General features: G+C 42.4%; 1 long non-coding RNA gene across 1 annotated transcript in view; it reads right to left on the reverse strand.

Moving 5' to 3' along the window:
- Positions 1-1580: 1580 nt before the first annotated feature.
- LOC114806631 overlaps positions 1581-21781 on the reverse strand; it is a 49351-nt gene continuing 29150 nt past the window's right edge. Inside the window, exons 2-3 of the long non-coding RNA XR_005659491.1 lie at positions 4076-4237; positions 1581-2491 (exon numbers count right to left, since the gene is read on the reverse strand). This is a non-coding gene — a long non-coding RNA (uncharacterized LOC114806631). The remainder of the gene's footprint in view (positions 2492-4075; positions 4238-21781) is intronic.

Raw genomic sequence — 21781 nt, forward strand, 5'->3', positions numbered from 1 at the left:
AAATATTACTGAATGAATAAAAGGCATAAACATATTATAGATCTAGTTCTATCTCTGAAGTCAATAACTTTTTTATATCAAAGAATGGCATACCTACTTCCGGACTTAAATTAGTCCTCTGTATCTCATGGTTCTCCTAGTGAGGAGGCTGCAGCTCCCTCCAAAAGTCACTGAATTTTGTTTCAGAAAATGCCTTGTTTCTTAAAAATTACCCTAGTAAACAAAGTGAATATCTTGCATTTATAAAAAATTAACTAAATTCAAAAGAAAAGAAAAAGCATTCCATGTTCTCAGACTAGACACAATGAATGTGAAGTGAAAAGGGCAGCTGCCCTGTTTGCTCACTGATAAAAGCATTTGGATTTTAGGCCTAGATCTAGATCTTCAAAGAAAAGCATGAAAAGTCCATCAAGGATATTGGCATTTTTACACACAAATAAGCCTTTGGACCAAAGGATTGGATAACTGTAATCTTAACTTTGCATCTGCCCATTCCCCTTTCAGGAATTGATCCTTTTATTCAGATATTAATTTGCTTTTTGAGAAAGCAATTAGACCAAGCAAACAGAAGTTCAAACATCTCCATACTAAGTATGGTTCAATACCTGGAAGGGGCAAATTAGTGTAAATATAATCATTTTAAGCATTAGTGCTTCATGTTAAATTGTGCTTGTTCTCTTCCCACAACGAGTTTATATTCTAAAAAGTAATAAAGAGGAGATTGCACTGAGCAGGCTTTAGTGTTCTGTTGAGTCCACTGCAGACATAGGCCTGGGTGACACCAAGGATTCAGGATGAAAGATGTCAACTGTCTGTTAACCACTCAGTTTGGAAGAAATTATATTAATTACAACTCATACTCCAGGCAGATGGCAGAGCAAACCCCAGTAAACACCCCACCTGGGTCATACCACCTTATCAGCCATCTTAACACTCACCAATTCATTTAATTGCCTACTTTAGTTTTGCACCTTTGGTATTTATGCTTTTATTCTTTCATTTATTGTATATTGGGTGATTTACATCCATTGTCTCCCTCATTAAATTTAAAACCCCTTGAGAGCGAGAACCATGTCTTCTACTTCGACTTGTCTATAAAACTGCCAAATGTTTAGATCAATGCTGCACACATACTGAGTACCACTGATGATAGTAATGGTGAGATGACATAATACATAACCTATGTCAAATTTAAATACCATACACTGTAGCACTGGTTTCTGTTCAAAATACTTTTAATCAAAATCCTATCTAAAAGCTGAATGTTTTGTTGATTTTTTTTTCTAATTTGAGTTCTTACATTATGGATTTCTTCCAAAGGATTTCAGCTTGATCAAACTGTGATTACTTGCATTACCTAACAATATTGAGGTTTATTTGTAATTCTATTATAGGTGTATAGTTTCTGATATAAGGATCAAATCAATCACCCAATCATATTTATTAAGCACTTATTTTGGGTAGAGCTTTGTACTAACTTCTGAGAAGAGTACAATATAACAGAACTGGTAAACCTGTTCCCTCACCACAAAGAACTTACAGTCTAAAGGGGAAGACAGTCATTAAAATTAATTATGGATATGTACACAAGTGCTGTGGGGCTGAGGATGGGGGTGAATAAAGGGTACAAATCCAGTGGAAGGGTAATGCAGATGGGAAAGGATTGTCATAATCAATTGTCATAATGTTTGATTTCCCATGTTGCTAAGGTGTTTTTGAATAAATTAGATGCTTAGCATTCTTCAGCACCTCTAACCTATTCCAGAAATTATTAAACTTGAATCTCTATCTCTAGAATTGGATTCTAGGATTTTGGGATCTCCAAATATTAGACACTTTTTTTGTCTAAAGACAAATGCATTTGGGGAGACATAGGTGCCTGGAGATGCTCTGTCACATGTCATAAGGGGGAAGGGGACCTGATGCCTTATTTAACCATTAAGACCCTTGCAAATCAAATTGTTTATGTCTGAGGAAGTGTTTGTATATATTTCTACATATAGGGAAGTTTCTGTCTCATTACAGCTGGCTAATGTATTTATCTTAGCCTTTTGGCTTCAAATATAATAAATGTCTATGCTTTGCAAGATCCTAAAGCTGACACTTAAAAAGACACTTCCTCTTGACACTTCCTCTTAAAAAGAGAAAACTGAAAAGACGTTGTAATAAGATAATCACTCCAGGATTTCTAGCAGAGACTAATTAGGAGGTAAGGTCTCACCTTAAAGCAAATCCCTAAAATAACCATTTGAATGATGATTTTAAAAATTGTTTATTTTAGTCACTGTCACTCAAAATTGTGATGGAAACAGAATTCAGTTCATATTGCTTAGCAGTGCTATTTGAATCGTATACTCCTTTCCAGTCCTCTGTTTCAAAGCAGGTGAATAACTAAACCATCCAGGTCCAGTGGTTATCTTTTCTTCTTAAAGATCTCCAGAATATAGTTTATATAACATCCTTTGGTAAACTATCCCAGCGTTTTCTCATCCTATGAGTAAAATATTCATTCTTAGGGATTAATAAAATGTCACTTTTAATTTCAGTCCCATTTCCTTTTTCAATCCTCACTGGAGTTTGAGAATATCTGTGTAGGATTTTCCCCATTAAAAATTGTATTTTATACTTTAAAATAATTATAAAACACATTTTGCTCTTTTCACAGGCTAAACAAACCCAGTTCCTTTAACCTTTTCTCAAAGGATCAATTTTCCAACTCTATTATCATTTTTGTCACTCTTCTAGGGACCTTTGCCAGGTGTTTGTACATCTATTTTAAAGTGCAGTGACTAAATGTAGATGTCTTCCAAACTCAAAGAAGACAGTACTGATGAGGAAATTCACCTATCATTGTGTGTGGATGAAATGGCCAATGTGAAATCTATTGTTCCATCCATACTGTGTATGCACAAAAACTATTTTTGTTGTACTATTGTGTTTGTTGCTTGCAGTACCTGGTATTATTTTTGCTTTTGACTGTTTCATGATCACTCTAAGATTCTGATCTGAAAGAGCAGCTTCTTTTTTCAAGTGGTGTGGCCTAGTGGAAAGATCATGGGCCTGGGAGTGAGAGGACCTGGGTCCGAATCCTGGATTTGCCAATTTCTTGCTATGTGACCTTGGACACATCACTTAACTTCTCTGTGACTCAGTTTTCTCAACTGTAAAATGGGGATTAAACATGTGTTCTCCCTTCTACTTAGACTGTGAGGCCCAAGATGAGAATTGTGTGTGACCTAATTAACTTGTAACTATCCCAGCACTTAGAATAGTGTTTGACACATACTAAGTGCTTAACAAATACCATAAAAAAGCAGTCTGTCCCAGCTGTCTCCCAAAATGCAGCTGAGATGTCTGAAGTTTTGTTTTAATGCATCCTTAAAACATTTATTCTATCTCCTTTATTTTCTGTTGCCCAATTTCAGCTCACCATATCATTTAATTAATCAATGGTACTGTGGGCAGGGAAAGTGTTTGCCAACTCTTTAAAATTGTACTCTCCTGTACTCTTAGTACAGTGCTCTGCACACAGGAAGCACTCACTAAATACTTGATTGGTATTTATTGAGCATTTATTGTGTGTTGGGAAATGTACTAGGCTTTAATATAATAATATAATTATTAACAACTGCAGGAGGTGGGGTGTTCTGGGAGAGATGTGTCCATGGTTAATATTATTATTATGAGAATAGGTGGTACCATGAAGCAATCTAACTTTATGGATGGAAATCCTCCTAATTAGCAAATTCTTCACAGATTTATCATTTTTGCGGTATTTATCGAAGTACCTTTTTTATTACTCGAGTGTACTAAGGATGGATTTTGGCATTTATAGTGAATGGGGCGGGGAGTGGGGGAGGAAGCAAGGTGGATGACGGTCCTTCCCAGTTTTTTTGTGAAGATTTATAGAGAAGTAGAAGAAAGGAATGTTTCCACTTTCTTTCCCACTTGCTTGCAGTTTATCAGACATCAAAACATACTGACATTTCACCAGGCTTGTAAGAGGAGAAAAACACCTCCCTGCCTTACCCTCAAACTCCAGCCAGTCAGTCAATCATATTTATTGAGCACTTACTGTATGCAAAGCGATTGCATCATGGTAGTCAGGAGACCTGGGAAACAGTGTGTTCACCATGCCCACCCTCCTGGGCTCAGATGGATCCTGAGTCAGTGTGTCTGGGCTTAGACACCCTCTCAGTCATGAACATGTTCCCTCCTCTTGTAGTTCCTGCTTTTCCTGTGGAAAAAGCATGGGACCATGTAAAATACAGAATATTTTCTGCTTTCCCTCCCACTTGTTTGCAGTTTATTATTGGACTTCAAAAGGTACTAAAATTTAGGCAGGCTTAAAAAGGGAGAAAAACACCTCTCTCCCCTTCGATCTAAAACTCTAGTGAGTGCATCCAAACTGCTCTCTCCCCACCCCACCCCACCCCACGGGACTGGTAGTCAGATCTGGAAAAGAGCATACTTACTTCTATCAGAAGTAAGATGCAGTGCTCACTGTACCTACCCTCCCATATTAAACCAGAAGGGACTGCATCACTGGTACAGGGGACTCAAAGGGCAGTCTTCTCACCAATCAGATCTTGCCTGGAGAAACCAATCAGAGGAGGAGTGGGAGGGGCGGCAGTTTGATCTGGCGGAACCCAAACAACAAAGGGTTTGGAGAAGTTTTTTCAAATGTAAAGGGAGTCATAGATTAGCAAATCGCACCCTTGTTATGTATCCAAGGAGGCACAGTGAGCAGATTTCATTCATTCATTCATTCAATAGTATTTATTGAGCGCTTACTATGTGCAGAGCACTGTACTAAGCGCTTGGAATGAACAAGTCGGCAACAGATAGAGACAGTCCCTGCCGTTTGACGGGCTTACAGTCTAATCGGGGGAGACGGACAGACAAGAACAACGGCAATAAATAGAGTCAAGGGGAAGAACAACTCGTAAAAACAATGGCAACTAAATAGAATCGAGGCGATGTACATTTCATTAACAAAATAAATAGGGTAATGAAAATATATACAGTTGAGCAGACGAGTACAGTGCTGAGGGGATGGGAAGGGAGAGGGGGAGGAGCAGAGGGAAATGGGGGGAAAAGAGGGTTAAGCTGCGGAGAGGTGAAGGGGGGTGGTAGAGGGAGTAGAGGGAGAAGGGGAGCTCAGTCTGGGAAGGCCTCTTGGAGGAGGTGAGTTTTAAGTAGGGTTTTGAAGAGGGGAAGAGAATTAGTTTGGCGGAGGTGAGGAGGGAGGGTGTTCCAGGACCGCGGGAGGAATGAAAAGTGTGAAAGGAGTGGGGTGGAAGAAACAGTGGACAAGTAGACTGGAGACAGAACTCATGGAGTACCTTAAAGCCAATGGTCAGGATGATGGGGAATGGATCAGACAGGGTATGCTCAGCTCTGGCCCAATTAGCCGGGCCATTGTGAAGCAGTCTCAGAATCTACATTCATTCATTCATTCATTCATTCATATTTATTGAGCACTTACTGTGTGCAGAGCACTGTACTAAGCGCTTAGGAGGGTACAGTACAACATGAACTTCTCAGGGCAGCCAAATTTACCAGGCAATTTCCAGGGTTAATAATAATAATGTTGGTATTTGTTAAGCGCTTACTATGTGCCGAGCACTGTTCTAAGCTCTGGGGTAGACACAGGGGAATCAGGTTGTCCCACGTGGGGCTCACAGTCTTAATCTCCATTTTACAGATGAGGTAACTGAGGCACAGAGAAGTTAAGTGACTTGCCCAAAGTCACACAGCTGACAAGTGGCCGAGCCGGGATTCGAACCCATGAACTCTGACTCCAAAGCCCGTGCTCTTTCCACTGAGCCATGCTGCTTCTCATAATAATGATGGTGCTTGTAAAACACTTACTATGTGCAAAGCACTGTTCTAAGTGCTGGGGGCGGGGGGGAGGTACAAGGTGATCAGGTTGTCCCAAGTGGCACTCGCAGTCTTAATGCCCATTTAACAGATGAGGGAACTGAAGCACAGAGAAGTTAAGTGACTTTCCCAAAGTCACACAGATAACAAGTGGTGGAGTTGGGATTAGAACCCATGACCTCTGACTCCCAAGCCCGGGGTCTTTCCACTGAGCCACGCTGTTTCTCTAATCAGATCAGGGTTCAGATCACTGATGGTGTCAAATGTTTTTGCAAAGTCTATGGAAATGATGAGCATGATGAGCTCAAACTATGAGATCATGATGCTGCTCCCTGCAACTGTCCAGGATCTGACATACCACAAAGATCATACCCAGCACTTAAAATAGTGCTTAGCCCATAGTAAGCATTTAACAAGTACTATAATTATTTTTTATTATTATTATTTATCCTTTTTATTATCATTATTCTTTACATATTCTATTTATAATTATTATTTATTATTATTATTATTTATCCTTTCCTGCCTTAACTCTGCCCTCTCCTCCACCAGGCAAAACTTCTTCTCCTCCCTCATCGACACCCATGCCCGTCACCCCCATCAATTGTTCTGGACCTTTAACTCTCTCCTTAGGCCCCCTGTTCCTCCCCCTCCCCCATCTCTCACCCCCAATGATCTGGCCACCTACTTCATCACAAAAATCAACACAATCAGGTCTGAGCTCCCCAAAGTCACCCCTCCGCTTCTCCCCTCCCCACCAACCCTCTCCCCTACTTTTCCATCCTTCCCTGCAGTATCCTCAGAGGAGATCTCCTCCCACCTCGCAAGTGCCACCCCCTCCACCTGCGCCTCGGACCCCATTCCCTCTCACCTTATTAAAAACATCGCCCCTGCCCTCCTCCCTGCCTTAACTTCTATTTTTAACCACTCAATCTCCAATGGCTCCTTCCCCTCTGCCTACAAACATGCCCACGTCTCCCCCATCCTAAAAAAACCCGCTCTTGACCCCACTTCCCCTTCCAGTTATCGCCCTATCTCCCTACTACCCTTCCTTTCCAAAATCCTAGAACGAGTCGTCTACAATCGCTGCTTAGAATTCCTTAACTCCCATTCTCTCCTGGACCACCTCCAATCTGGCTTCCGTCCCCTCCACTCTACCGAGACTGCTCTCTCTAAGGTCACCCATGACTTCCTTCTTGCCAAATCCAATGGCTCCTACTTCATTCTAATCCTCCTTGACCTCTCTGCTGCCTTTGACACTGTCGACCATCCCCTCCTCCTCCACACCTTATCTCACCTTGGCTTCACGGATTCCGTCCTCTCCTGGTTCTCCTCCTATCTCTCTGGTCGGTCATTCTCGGTCTCCTTCGCAGGCACCTCCTCCCCCTCCCATCCTTGAACTGTTGGAGTTCCTCAAGGGTCAGTTCTTGGCCCTCTTCTGTTCTCCATTTACACTCACTCCCTTGGTGAACTCATTCGCTCTCACGGCTTTGACTACCATCTCTACAGAGATGACACGCAGATCTACATCTCCGCCCCTGTCCTCTCCCCCTCCCTTCAGGCTCACATCTCCTCCTGCCTCCAGGATGTTTCCACCTGGATGTCTGCCCGCCACCTAAAACTCAACATGAGCAAGACAGAGTTCCTCATCTTCCCTCCCAAGCCCGGTCCTCTCCCAGACTTCCTAATCACCGTGGATGGCACGACCATCCTTCCTGTCTCTCAGGCCTGCAATCTCGGTGTCATCCTTGACTCGTCTCTCCCGTTCACCCCACACATCCTATCCGTTACCAAGACCTGCCGGTTTCACCTTTACAATATCGCCAAGATCCGCCCTTTCCTCTCCATCCAAACGGCTACCTTACTGCTACAGGCTCTCGTTATTTCCCGGCTAGACTACTGTGTCAGCCTTCTCTCTGATCTCCCTTCCTCCTCTCTCGCCCCGCTCCAGTCTATTCTTCACTCCGCTGCTCGGCTCATCTTCCTGCAGAAATGATCTGGGCATGTCACTCCCCTTCTTAAACACCTCCAGTGGTTGCCTATCAACCTCCGCTCCAAACAAAAACTCCTCACTCTAGGCTTCGAGGCTCTTCATCACCTTGCCCCTTCCTACCTCTCCTCCCTTCTCTCTTTCTACTGCCCACCCCGCACGCTCCGCTCCTCCGCCGCCCACCTCCTCACCATCCCTTGGTCTCACCTATCCCGCCGTCGACCCCTGGGCCACGTCCTCCCGCGGTCCTGGAATGCCCTCCCTCCTCACCTCAGACAATGTAATTCTCTTCCCCTCTTCAAATCCCTACTTAAACCTCACCTCCTCCAAGAGGCCTTCCAGACTGAGCTCCCCTTCTCCCTCTACTCCCTCTACCACCCCCCCTTCACCTCTCCGCAGCTTAACCCTCTTTTCCCCCCATTTCCCTCTGCTCCTCCCTCTCTCCCTTCCCATCCCCTCAGCACTGTACTCGTCTGCTCAATTGTATATATTTTCATTACCCTATTTATTTTGTTAATGAAATGTACATCGCCTTGATTCTATTTAGTTGCCTTTGTTTTTATGAGATGTTCTTCCCCTTGACTCTATTCATTGCCATTGTTCTTGTCTGTCCGTCTCCCCCGATTAGACTGTAAGCCCGTCAAACGGCAGGGACTGTCTCTATCTGTTGCCAACTTGTTCATTCCAAGCGCTTAGTACAGTTCTCTGCACATAGTAAGCGCTCAATAAATACTATTGAATGAATGAATGAACTATTATTATTCAATGAGTCACTCTGAGGTCTGAAGCCACATTGAAATTCTGGGAGCCTCCATTCAATGCTGTTCTTCAGGAGCCAGTCCAGAGGCTTTCTGGCATTGGGTATAGTTGCAACAATCTGATCTTTCACCTGTGGGCTTGAAGATGGGGTGAGGGTGGCATTTTTGAGACCCTGTATTGTCGTCTCAGTGTTCCATCTATTGAGGAATAGTTTGTCCCTGCCCTGTTGAAAAACACGTATCATACACCGTACTTTGATAGGACACAGTGTTCTAATAAGAGTGGGATCGGTACAGAGTATAGTGGAAAGATTGCTCCCCTACACTTGAACACTTCGCTCCTGTTTATATAGCCCATTTCCGTGTAGATTTTACTAATAGCACCACATTACTGACACGTTTTTCAACTTCTGGTAAACTCTGAGCTCCAGGGCTTTACCTGCTATACTTGTGCTTATACAGACATTGTCTTTGTCCCTAAATACACTATTCTACATTTTTCTCTTAGGCCATTTTTCCAATGCAGTGGAAAGAGCACCACTCTGGGAATCAGGTGACCTGGGTTCTAGTCCTGATCCTCCTTGTAGTTGGCTAACATGGGCAAAGACACCACATGCATTTTGCAATAGGGCACACTGCTGCCTACCTAATTGCTTGTTGCAGTCTGTGCCCCAGTGGGAACATAACTGGCAGGGCAGACAAAATGCAAGTAGCTCTGTAGAAGCCACTAGTGCTATAATCAATTCCCCTGTGCAGTCTCTTGACCCTGAAGTCCCAGAACTTAGGCTTATTTGTCACTGCTGATGAGCGACATCACCAGATGGCATCATCCAAATTTGACTTGCACAGGATCAATCTCTGCATCTGGGTCATCGTTAAGGATATTCAATAGAACTTGTTTCACGACGCGTCTGTCCGTCCCCTCAGTTTAACACCAAACTTTGTTCAGTCCTTTGGCAATCCGGTCCAGTTTCCATTTTCTGTAGCCTTCTCATTTTCCCTTCAGGTACCTCAAGAGTTGGTTCTCTTGAGAGTTGGTTCTCTTTACAATTTGGTCCCCTTTTTATCCTCCCTTGGTTTCTGAGCCTGTGAGAAACAGCCAGTCTTTTTGGATCTTGGTGTTCCTATGATCTAGTCCATCTGACAAATGCCCTAGGCCAGTTAAAATATGCTTTCCTAAAGTTCATTTTCTTTATTTTACCTCCTTTTCCTTAGATTCTTGGATGCAATTGTCTTGCAAGATTGTTCCCACCAAGGAAACCATTCACCTTGAAATTTTTCACTAGGCCTTTTCTATTGGCAAGAATAGAATCAAGAAGAGCATCTGCCCAGCCTGATTCTTCTATAATAATAATGATGGAATTTGTTAAGCACTTATTATGTGCCAAGCACTGTTCTAAGCACTGGGATAGATACAAGGTTATCAGGTTGCCCCACGTGGGGCTCACAGTCTTTATCCCCATTTGACAGATGAGGTAACTGAAGCACAGAGAAGTTAAGTGACTCACCCGAAGTCACACAGCTGACAAGTGGCAAAGCTGGGATTAGAACCCACGACCTCTGACTCCCAAGCCCGTGGTCTTTCCACTAAGCCATGCTGCTTCTCTATGTTCTGCAATGCAAACTTTTATTCACTGAAATCCAAAAGTCTGTGTGACGATCAGTGGTCAGCTGAATTGCTTTCCTATTAGCTTTCACAGTAGGTAAAATCTCCCATTACCATAATTCCCAAACCCTAATCTGAATCCACTTTGACAAATTGACCTTATCTACCTTTTCTCCCTCTTGAGGGCATGGAACATGCCTCATGCTTCTTTTCTTTCACAAATGTTTAGGTAGAATGCAGTGTGTACACAGTGGGTGCTCAAGAAATACTATTATTACTATTACATTCATTCATTCATTCAATAGTATTTATTGAGCACTTACTATGTGCAGAGCACTGTACTAAGCGCTTGGAATGTACAATTCGGCAACAGATAGAGGCAATTCCTGCCCATTGATGGGCTTACAGTCTAATCGGGGGAGACAGACAAAAACAATAGCAATAAATAGAATCAAGGGGATGTACATCTCATTAACAAAATAAATAGGGTAATAAAAATATATACAAATGAGCAGACGAGCACAGTACTGAGGGGAGGGGAAATGAGAGGGGGAGGAGCAGAGGGAAAGGGGAGGAAAGGCTTAGCTGAGGGGAGGTGAAGGGGGGGCAGAAAGGCAGCAGAGGGAGCAGAGGGAAAAGGGGAAGCTCAGTCTGGGAAGGCCTCTTGGAGGAGGTGAGCCCTCAGTAGGGCTTTGAAGAGGGGAAGAGAGTTAGTTTGGCGGAGGTGAGGAGGGAGGGCATTCCAGGACAGCGGGAGGATGTGGGCCAGGGGTCAACAGCAGGATAGGTGAGAATGGGGGACGGTGAGGAGGCAGCGTGGCCTAGTGAAGCAGCATGGCCTACTGGAAAGGGCACGGTTCTGGGAATCAGAGGACTTGGGGTCTAATCCCGCTCTGCCATTTACCTGCTGTGTGACCTTGGGCAAATCACTTTACTTCTCCTTGCTTCAGTTCCCTCATCTGCAAAATGGGGATTCAATGTCTGTTCTCCCTCCTACTTAGAATGTGAACCCCATGTGGGATCTGATTATCCTGCATCTACCCCGGATCTTAGTATAGTGCTTGGTGCATAGTAAGCACTTAACAAAAACAGTTGTTATTATTATCATCATTATTATTATTACTCTTGTATGGAGATCTATAAAACTCAAAATGTCATCCTTGCTCTTTTCATCTTTTACTCTATCCTAGATATTTTCTACCTTTTAGTCTATTTCCTGGATCTCTTAGACTGAATAGCTATCTTTGAATGTATAAAAACAACCCTATCTTCTTTTTTTTTCCCTGCCTATCTTTCTGGAACAACTGATAGCCTTCTAGTCCAGAACTCTGGTCATGAATTCTGTTCCAGCATGTCTCAGTTATTCCAAATACAGTATAACTCTGTTCCTAAACTAAAGCTTCCAGTTCCTTCTGTTTATTTCCCATGTTCTGATAAGATAGAGAGGAGTGTGTCCCTTGTTTATCTAATTGTATGCTTGTTATATTGGCTTGTCTCCCACCATAGTGCAAGCCCCTGGGAATCAGGGAGCTTGTCTTTTTTTTTCTGTTTTATAAATTCCCTTCAGCACCTAGTAACACTGTACTTTTACATAAACGAGGAACTCAGTAAACGCTGCTGCTGTTGATGTGGAAAGGACATAAGAATCATCTGAGAAGTGAAGAAACGAACAAGAATATGATGAAACTGGACAAAGAGTCAGATGAAGTTGATTTTGGAATCATTGTGAGGGTTGGCAGCCCTTTGGGACTGGGCTGAAACATTTTCCTCTTCTCTACAGAAAAAGACTGGTGTTAGTAGAGGTCCCTCTGATACTCAAAGTGGGTGTGGCAATGGTTGCCTAATCTGGGCATCCATGGGACCCAGTAAACTGTCTACTTCCTGTTGGGGATTATGGGTTAGGAGAACTAGTTAAGTGAAAAGACTGTGTGTCATCTCTCATGTGTTTCAGCAATCTCACCTCCCCAATTACCATGGTCCTGAAAGTGTCCCAGGTTTTCCATCTTCTAGTAGTTGGCAGCCCTAAAGAATTTAGATCCTCCAAGTCCTTGGAGATGTTAGCATGGCAGCTGGGGTACCTCCGCACAAGCACAGCAGACCCTTCCCAAGGCCCAGACCCATTTTCACATCAATCATGGATCAGTCAAGGCTGTACTTGCAGTTATAAATACTAGAATACTTTGGAATCCAGGTCAAAGTGTCAAATTCCAGGGCATCGGTAATTGTACACAGGACTAGGACTACAGTTCAGGTTTGTGAGCTTGTAAAAATGTCAGTAGACTGGTGCTTTCATGGAATTACACAAGTTGGAAACTTGGGCTCAATTTAGTGGTACAAATTATACATAGTGCCCCAACCCTAAAGAAAATACTGTTACCAAATTTTGATATTTACCATGAATTCATGAATTATAAGCTTCAAAAATGAATGGTGAAAATTACATTCTGCAGAATTCACACGAGAGTGGTGGACTAACAGATATGAAGGGAGTTCCAAGCCAGAGAGAGGACATGGGCAAGGGATCATCAGAGAGGGGCAGATGAGACTGAGGTACATTAAGTAGGTTGGAGTTAGAGAAGCAGAATGTGTGGGCTGGGTCACAGTAGATCAGCAAAGTAAGGTAGGAGGGCGAGAGCTGACTGAGTGCCTTAAAGCCAGTGGTAAGGAGTTTTAGAAAAATGATCCAGACATCAGAGTGAAATATGGACTGGAGAGGGAAGGGGCAGGAGCCAGGGAGATGAGCGAGGAGAATGATGTGGTAGTTAAGGGATAATAATAATAATAATAATAATGTTGGTATTTGTTAAGCGCTTACTATGTGCAGAGCACTGTTCTAAGCGCTGGGGTAGATACAGGGTAACCAGATTGTCCCACGTGAGGCTCACAGTCTTAATCCTCATTTTACAGATGAGGTACCTGAGGCACAGAGAAGTGATATGATAAGTGCTTGGATCAGCATGGTAGCAGTTTGAATGTTGAGAAATGGGTAGACTCTAAAGACGTTATGAAGGAAGAACCCTCTCTCCCTCCCCCTGTCTCCAGTCTCGCATCACCTCCTACCTTCAATACATCTCTATTTGGATGTCTGCCTGTCACCTCAAACTTAACATGTCCAAAACAGAGCTCCTTATCTTCCCATCCAAACCCTGTCCTCCCCTTGACTTGCACATCACTGTAGACAGTGCCACCATCCTTCCTGTCTCACAAGCCCATAACCTTGGTGTTATCCTTGACTCCTCTCTCTCATTCAACCTACATGTTCAATCCATCACTAAATCCTGTTGGTCCCACTTTCACAGCATTGCTAAAATCAACCCTTTCCTCTCCATCCAAACTGCTACCACATCAATACAATCACTCATCCTATCCTGCCTGGATTACTACATCAGCCTCCTTTCTGACCTCCCAGCCTCCTGTCTCTCCCCTCTCCAGGCCACACTTCACTCTGCTGCCCAGATCATTTTTATACAAAAACATCCAGAACATGTCACCCCGCTCTTCAAAAAACTTCAGTGGTTGCCCATCCACCTCCGCATCAAAAAAAAGTCCTCACTATTGGCTTTAAAGCACTCCGCCACCTTGCCTCGTCCTACCTCACCTCGCTTCTCTCCTTCTATAACCCAACCCGCACACTTTGCTCCTCTAGTGCTAACCTTCTCACTGTGCCTTGATCTCGCCTAACTTGCAACTGACTCCTAGTCCATGTCCTGCCTCTGGCCTGGAAAGCCCTCCCTCTTCAAATACAACAGATGATTACTCTCCCCTTCCTTAAAAGACTTATTAAAGGCACATCTCCTCCAAGAGTATTCCCAGACTAAGCCTCACCTTTCCTCATCTCCTACTCCCTTCTGCATTGCCTTGACTTGCACCATTTGCTCTTCCCCCCCTCCCAGCCCCACAGCACTTAGGTACATATCTGTAATGTATTTATTTGTATTGATGTCTGTCTCTCCCATTCTAGGCTGTAAGCTCATTGTGGGCAGAAACTGTCTGTTCATTATTGTATTGTACTCTCCCAAGCACTTAGTACAGTGCTCTGCACACAGTAAATGCTCAACAAATAAAACTGAATGAAAGAATGAATGAATGAAGAACCGACAGAAATTTAGTCACAGCTGAAATATGTGGATTAAATGAGAGAGATGAGTCAAGATTATGGGCTTGTGAGATAGGGAGGATAATAGTACTCACTACCATGATAGGAAAGTCACAGGGAAGACAGAGTTTGGGTGGGAAGATGAGGAGTTCAGTTTTGAATATGTTAGGTTTGAGCTGTTGGCATGACATCCAAGTAAAAATGCCCTGAAGGCAGGTGGAAATGTGAGACTGCAGAGAAGGAGAGAGTTTGGGGCCAGAAAGGTAGATTTGGGAATCTTCCATATAGAGCTGGGAGTTAAAGCAGTTTTGGGAATCTTCCATATAGAGCTGAGAGTTAAAGAAGTTCTCCAAGGCAGTGGATGTAGATGGAGGCTAGAAGTGAACCCAGAACTGAGCCATGAGGTACTCCCATAGTTAGGGGTACAGAGGCAGAGAAGGAGCCAGTGAAAGAGACTAAAAAGGAGAAATAGGAGGAGAACCAGGAAAAAACAGTGTCATTAAAGCCATAATTAGAGAGTATTTCCAGAACTGGGTGATGCACAGTATCAAAGGCAGCTGAGAGTTGAAGAAAGATAAAGATGGAGTAGAGGCCATTGAATTTGCCAATAAAGTAAAAGTTCAATGGTGACCTTAGAGAAGGCAGTTTCTCTGTAGTGGAGGGGGTGAAAGCCAGATTGCCAGGGGTCAAGGAGAGGAAGTGAAGGCAACAGGTATTAAGAACTCACTTGAGGAGTTTGGAAAGGAAAAGTAGGCAGGAATGGAGGTGAAAACTGTAGGGTGTCATAAGGGTAAAGGGAAAGGTTTTTTTGTTTTGTTTTTTGGATGGGGGTACATGGGCTTGTTGGAAAGCAGTGGGGAAGGAACATGTAAGTTTGTTGTGGGCAGGGAATGTGTCATTGTTATATGGTACTCTCCCCAGTGCATAGTACAGTGCTTTGTACACAGTAAGTGCTCAATAAATATGACTGAATGAATGAATGAGAGTGAGTGGTTGAAGATCGTGGTTAGGGAGGGAAGAAAGGAGGTGACAAAGACTTTTAACAAGTTATGGAGGGGTGGAGTTAGATGCCCATGTAGAAGGTGGGAGATTTCCTTTTGATATACTGCTAGAAAGGATGGGAGAGTAGATGTGGGGTAGGAGGAGGTGCAGGGCAGAATTGTAGCAGGTGAGGATATGTTTGGGATGGATGTGGTCAGTGTGAGGTCTAGATTTCTGCCAGCAATGCTCGGCAGCTCAAGCACAAGAGCTGAGAAAGTATAGTGTGGAGGTGATCCAGGGTTGTGGGTTGTTGGTATGAGGTTGACAAAGGGACAGGTAAGCAAGGAAGTTGAATTCAGTGGAGAGGGTGGAGTTGAGGTAATGGTTTTTTTTTAATGGTGTTTAAGTGCTTACTATGTGTCAGGCACTGTTTTAAGCAGTGATTTATGTGTCAAGAGAAGGTAGGTTGGCTATGGAGACCAAATGGGACAAGATGACTTTAGAAAATTGGTGGTTGGGGGTCGGGGGGGTTCAAAGATCAGAGGTCTCTTTTAGAGAACACAACAGATTTGCAGGGAGGAGTTGGTGGGAGAGAAGGCAGGTGAGGAAGTTGTGGTCAGAAAGTGATAATTCAGAGTTGGTGATGACAGGGATTGTACAATAACTAAAGATGAGATCAAATGTGTGTCTAAATTGGTGAGTGGGTGAAATGGGATGGAGCAGGAGGTCAGTGAAGTTGAGGAGTGAGAGGAAGTGGGCAGCCGAGAGGTCATCAGAAACATTCACGTGGATATTGAAGTCCCTGAGGATCAGTGTAGGGACAGAGAAGGAGAAAGGAATGTGAGAAAGGAATCAAAATGATTCAGAAAATTGGAGGTGGGGTCCAGTGGGTGGTAAATGACCATGATTAGTAACTGGAGTGTGTGGTAGTGGTGAATCACATGGATGTTAAATAAAGGGAGAGAGATAAGGGGTGGGATGGTGCAAAAATGGCATTGGGAGTCAAGAAGGAAACCAAATCCTCCCCTTTTCTCAATGAATTATGAGGAGTGGGAGAAGATGAAGCCCACTTGGGGGAGAGTGGTGGCAGAGACAGTGTCATATGGGGTGGTCCAGGTTTCAGGGCTGGCGAGGAGAAGCACTTACTAGGACAGGAAGAGGTCAAGGATAATAATGTTGGTATTTGTTAAGCGCTTACTATGTGCAGAGCACTGTTCTAAGCGCTGGGGTAGACACAGGGGAATCAGGTTGTCCCACGTGGGGCTCACAGTCTTAATCCCCATTTTATAGATGAGGTAACTGAGGCACAGAGAAGTTAAGTGACTTGCCCACAGTCACACAGCTGACAAGTGGCAGAGCTGGGATTCGAACTCATGACCTCAAGAATGACCTCAAGGACGACTCACGAACTCAAGGATGAAGGGAAGCGTCAGCCAAGTGCAGCCTGTGGAACTCATGGAAAGTGGGAAGGGGATGGAATGATGGGTTGGATGTTCAGAACTGTAGTGAATGTTTGGTCTACTAGAAAAACAAGAATGTTCTGGAAATGTTTGGGCAACTAAGTTTTCTGAAAATGCAGTATTTTACTATACCATTATTTCAGAATCATCCCTTTAAAATCAGCAAAGATTTCTTTGCTAGTCTCCTTTCTTGTAATCTTACCAAATCCAAACAAACATGCAAAATCTTGATAGGTATCCAGTTTATACACTGGAAAATGACCCATCGGGTGTTTTCTTTCAACTCAACCACTTAGTTCTTTCCCCAAAGAAGGAAATTAAACATTTTGAAAGTTTGCAGATATTAAAAACAAGCCATCATTGAGAAATAATGTGCACTCATGTTATGCACATAAATAACTCTGAACTAAATGTAAACACATTTATACATCTTTCTAAAAATCTTGCCTTTTTGTATAAAACAGTAATTAAGAGGAAGATATCTCATCTATCTCCATTGATTAAACGTGTATTTAAGCATCAGACTGAAAACAATTTTTGGATATGCTAACATATTATTTGCCACCAATGATTATTTTATTTCATGAAGCTATTTTCAGGCTTAAATCATTGTTGATATATGTTACTTGGTAAGAAACCCACCTTCTTGGGACCTTCCTTCTTTCCTTCCTCCCTCCTAACAGGCCCTTTTAAACTGCCATCCCAGTTTTAAACTTGTTGGCCAGGCTAAAGACTCATGATGCCATCACAGGGTTTGGGGTTTTGCCTTGGGTGACCCTGCTTTCAATGGAATCCTGTCTTTGAATAAGAGGCACATGATACAAACAATATCTGTCCTTCAGATTTTGAAGATGATGCTTCTGACCGGGAGATGAATTTAATGGTGCGAGGGTGACTGAGTCATTCAATCAAATCTATTGAGCATTTACTGTGTGCAGAGCACTGTACTAAGTGCTTGGGAGAATATACTATAACAATAAACAGACACATTCCCTGCCCACAATGAGTTTAAAGTCTAGAGACGAGCTTACAGTCTAGATAAGCTTACTGTCTAGACTGATAAGACCGATACACAGCTAGCAGTTCCTTCCACATCTTGTACACTAATCAGCCATATATACTGATCACCTACTACATGCAGAGCGCTGCACTAGGTGCTTTAATTAATATAATGGACATAGGAGATGTAAGCTCGTTATGGGCAGGGAACATGTCTGCTAATTAGGTTGTATTGTACTTCCCCAAGCACTAATACAGTGTTCTGCACATAGAAAGCACTCAGTAAATACGACTGAATGATTGATCCAACCCCTACCCATGACAAGTTTATAATCTAACAGTGGAGACAGATGCACAATAATTTACCTATAGTAGGAAGAAGAAAGGCCTAAATAAGCGGAGTATGTAAATCAATATGTACAAAAATATAATGAGGTTATGAGTGCCAACGTGCTGAGATAATAGTTGGGGCGGTGCAACCTGAGTAGAAAAATCAATCAGTGAACGCTTCCTGGAGGTAGGAGGATTTCAGAAGGGTTGTGAATATTAAGAGAAGTGAGTGTGACAGATTAGAGGGGAGAGAGAGTTCCAGGCAGGAGGAAGCGTGTGAGCCAGGGATAGGAGAAAATAATAATAATAATTATGGTATTTGTTAAGCGCTTACTACATGCAGAGCACTGTTCTAAGCGCTGGGGGAGATACAGGGTCATCAGATTGTCCCACGTGGGTCTCACGTTTTTTAATCTCCATTTTTACAGATGAGGTAACTGAGGCACAGAGAAGTTAAGTGACTTGCCCAGCTGCTTCTCTAATGGAAGAGTCAAGAACAAGGTGTACATACACACAATGAGGTGAACTTGGAGAAATGTGGAGAGCGTGAGTTGGATGTAGTAGGATAAAAGAGTGGCTAAGATCTACATGTATAGATTATACCTAGGTAATAATAATAACAATAATAATAATGATTGTGGTCTTTGTTAAGTGCTTACTATGCACTAGGCACTGTTCTAAGCACTGGGTTAAATATAAGATAATCAGGTTGGACACAGTCCCTCTCCCACATGGGGCTCACAATCTTAATCCCCATTTTCAGATGAGGGACCTGAGACACAGAGAAGGGAAGGGATTTGCCCAAGGTCACACAGCAGACAAGTGACAGAGCCGGCATTAGAACCTAGGTCCTTATGACTCCCAGGCCCATGCTCTATCCACTAGGCCTCATAGTCCATGATGTGATGATTAATTTTTTGTGCTTGGTAAGGTTTTGTTTTCTTTTTGCACAGTAGGGTTATTTAAGGCCCAACATCCACAGTTCTCTAGCGAGCCTAGTTTGGGTGAGGCAGCTAATGTTTAAAGATTTCTTTTCTAGATCCCTTCCTGTTTGGGGTGATTAGCGTGGTCCTAGATTGTGCTGCTCAGCCTTTCAGAGTGCTACAAACGAAAAAGCCCCAACGCCCTAGATTTCCTAATAAATCTTCAATCAGTAATATTCACTGAGTGCTTACTCTGTACTAAACACTATACTAAGGATATGGGATATTACAGTAGAATTAGTAGATACAGTCCCTGTCTTTGAGGAGTTTACAATCTATCAGGGAAGAAAAATCTAGGAAGAAGCAACAGATTTTAAAGATATGTTCATAAGTGCTCCCGGGGGAAGTGTTCAAGTGCTTAGCGGATTTATTCATTCATTCAATTGTATTTATTGAACGCTTCCTATGTGCAGAGTACTGTACTACGCACTTGGGAGAGTACAATATAACCATAAATAGACACATTCCCTGGCCAATATGAACTTAGTCACATAGGAATTTAGTTTAGATTTTTTCAGTCAGAGGACATGTACTAGAGTTGTTTTTCCAGGAGTAGTTACAGGTTGCAGTGAGCCATCTACTACCGTCAATATCATGTATAATGAAATGACTGACCAAGGTTAGAGGTGCAGTCTGTGGCCATGGAACAGAATATCTCTGTACCTTCCTCATTGACTTTACCCTGTTGTTGACTGTAGGACTATGAAAACCTGTGGAGTCTTTGCTATTAATAAATCCTACTTCCCACAGTATCCTGGGTTCTCTGGTTTATCACGCATGATATTGGCAGATTGGTGAATTGAAAAAATTGGGAAATCAGTGATTGAATGGGAGGAAATTGTGAAGAAGTGGGGTTTACACATATGAGACCACTTCAGCTCCATGCCCATTTACTGTTTGAGGGCAGGATATTTCTTGTTAGACTCCACTTTCTCTGGCCCCATCCTAACCCCCAAACATTATACTGGTCCTTGGAAGTCTTCCCACAATCTGAAAAGATAAGGAGGATAACAACCTCAATCACAAGTAGCCCAAGGGACACTAAACATCTTATAAGTAGTCTACCAATGATAATAATTGTGGTATTTGTTGAACCATTACAACCATTACAATGGACCAAGCACTGGGGTAGATACAAGCTAATTGGATTGGACACCCCCTCTAGAATGTAAGCTCATTATGGGCAGGCAACATGTCTGCTAATTCTGTGCTCTGCACAAAGTAAGTGCTCAGTAAACACCATTGATTGACACAGTCCCACATGGGGCTCCTAAAGGAAGGGAGAACAGAGTATTTTCATCCCATTTTACAGATGAGGAAACTGGGGTACAGAGAAGTTAAGTGACATGACCAAGGTCACACAGCAGGAAGGATTAGAATCTGTCTCTTGACTCCCAGTCCTGTGCCATATCCACTTGATGAAGCTGTTTCTCTCAGCATATAATAGATAAATATTTTCAACTAAATGAAGCAATAGATTATGCTTTTTCTCAGATTCACCTATCAATCAATGGCATTTATTGATTGCTTACTGTGTTCAGAGCACTGTACTAAGCACTTAGGAGACTACAATTAAGTAAATAGACACAATATCTGCCCTTGGAGTTTACAATCTAGAGGTTGTTTATAACCCAAATGCCTAATAGACTATTATGCACCTAGTGGGAGTTCAGGAAACAATTACTAAGGAGATTACTTGATTCCAAGACTAAATTGCAATATAAATTTGGAGTTATATTTTCATTTTTTTAGGCTTGACATCACTCATACCAATTCTCTGGACCTTATCTTGCTTTTTTATTAATATAAATGCTGTACAGTTTTTCAAGATCAGGTCATACCTCTAAAATATTCTTGTGCCATTAACAACACTCTGCAAAGAAACAGGAAAGAAGAAAAAAGGAAAAAAGAAATCATTTTTCAGCAAGGTATTTTGGACCCTTAATCACTACGCCCTTCTTTACAGTAGAAATTGAGGGACCAATTTAGATCTGAGGTCCATGAAACCATTTATTTAACTTCCATAAGTATTTATCTTATGACCAGTAAGTAAATGAAGCAATGAAGGAATCTCCTTTTGATTATTTGTTTCTAAAAAGGAATCTTGATTCCTTGTTTTAGTGTGGAAGGTAAGTGTGACTTTCACACACATGACTAGCATTGGCTTTAAATAGAAACAGAGAAAACTTCCTTCTTTGGGAGAATTAAGGTAAGAGTGCAATTCTAAGTACCAAAATAGCTCTACTGTTTTTAAGTAGCCTAAAAGCACATACCAAACATGGAGAAGAAATTAGAGCACATTTCCGCTTTTTTTTTGCTTCCATTGAACACGTTCCTTTTGTTCTTGTTACTTCTGCTTCTCCCTAAAGATTAACTATTTCCTCAGTTATACTTCCCTCATGATTAATGCTGGACACACCCATGAAAACTTTGAGAAGAGTCAAAACCATTGTCAAGCTCCAAAAGCCAACTGAAAGGAAGTCCAATGGACTGATTTAAGTACTGAAATAAAATACATCAAAACAGTAGAGCATAATTTTTAAGAGTAATTGGCCAGGCACTAATGTTATAGCTCTCCACCAATTCATTCAAGTGTATTTAATGAGCACTTACTGTGTGCAGAGCATTGTACTAAGCATTTGGGATAGTACAATATGACAATAGATACATTCCCTGCCCACAATGAACTTCCACA

This window comes from Ornithorhynchus anatinus, chromosome X1 (genome assembly GCF_004115215.2).
Source record: "Ornithorhynchus anatinus isolate Pmale09 chromosome X1, mOrnAna1.pri.v4, whole genome shotgun sequence".
Taxonomy (NCBI): Eukaryota; Metazoa; Chordata; class Mammalia; order Monotremata; family Ornithorhynchidae; genus Ornithorhynchus; species Ornithorhynchus anatinus.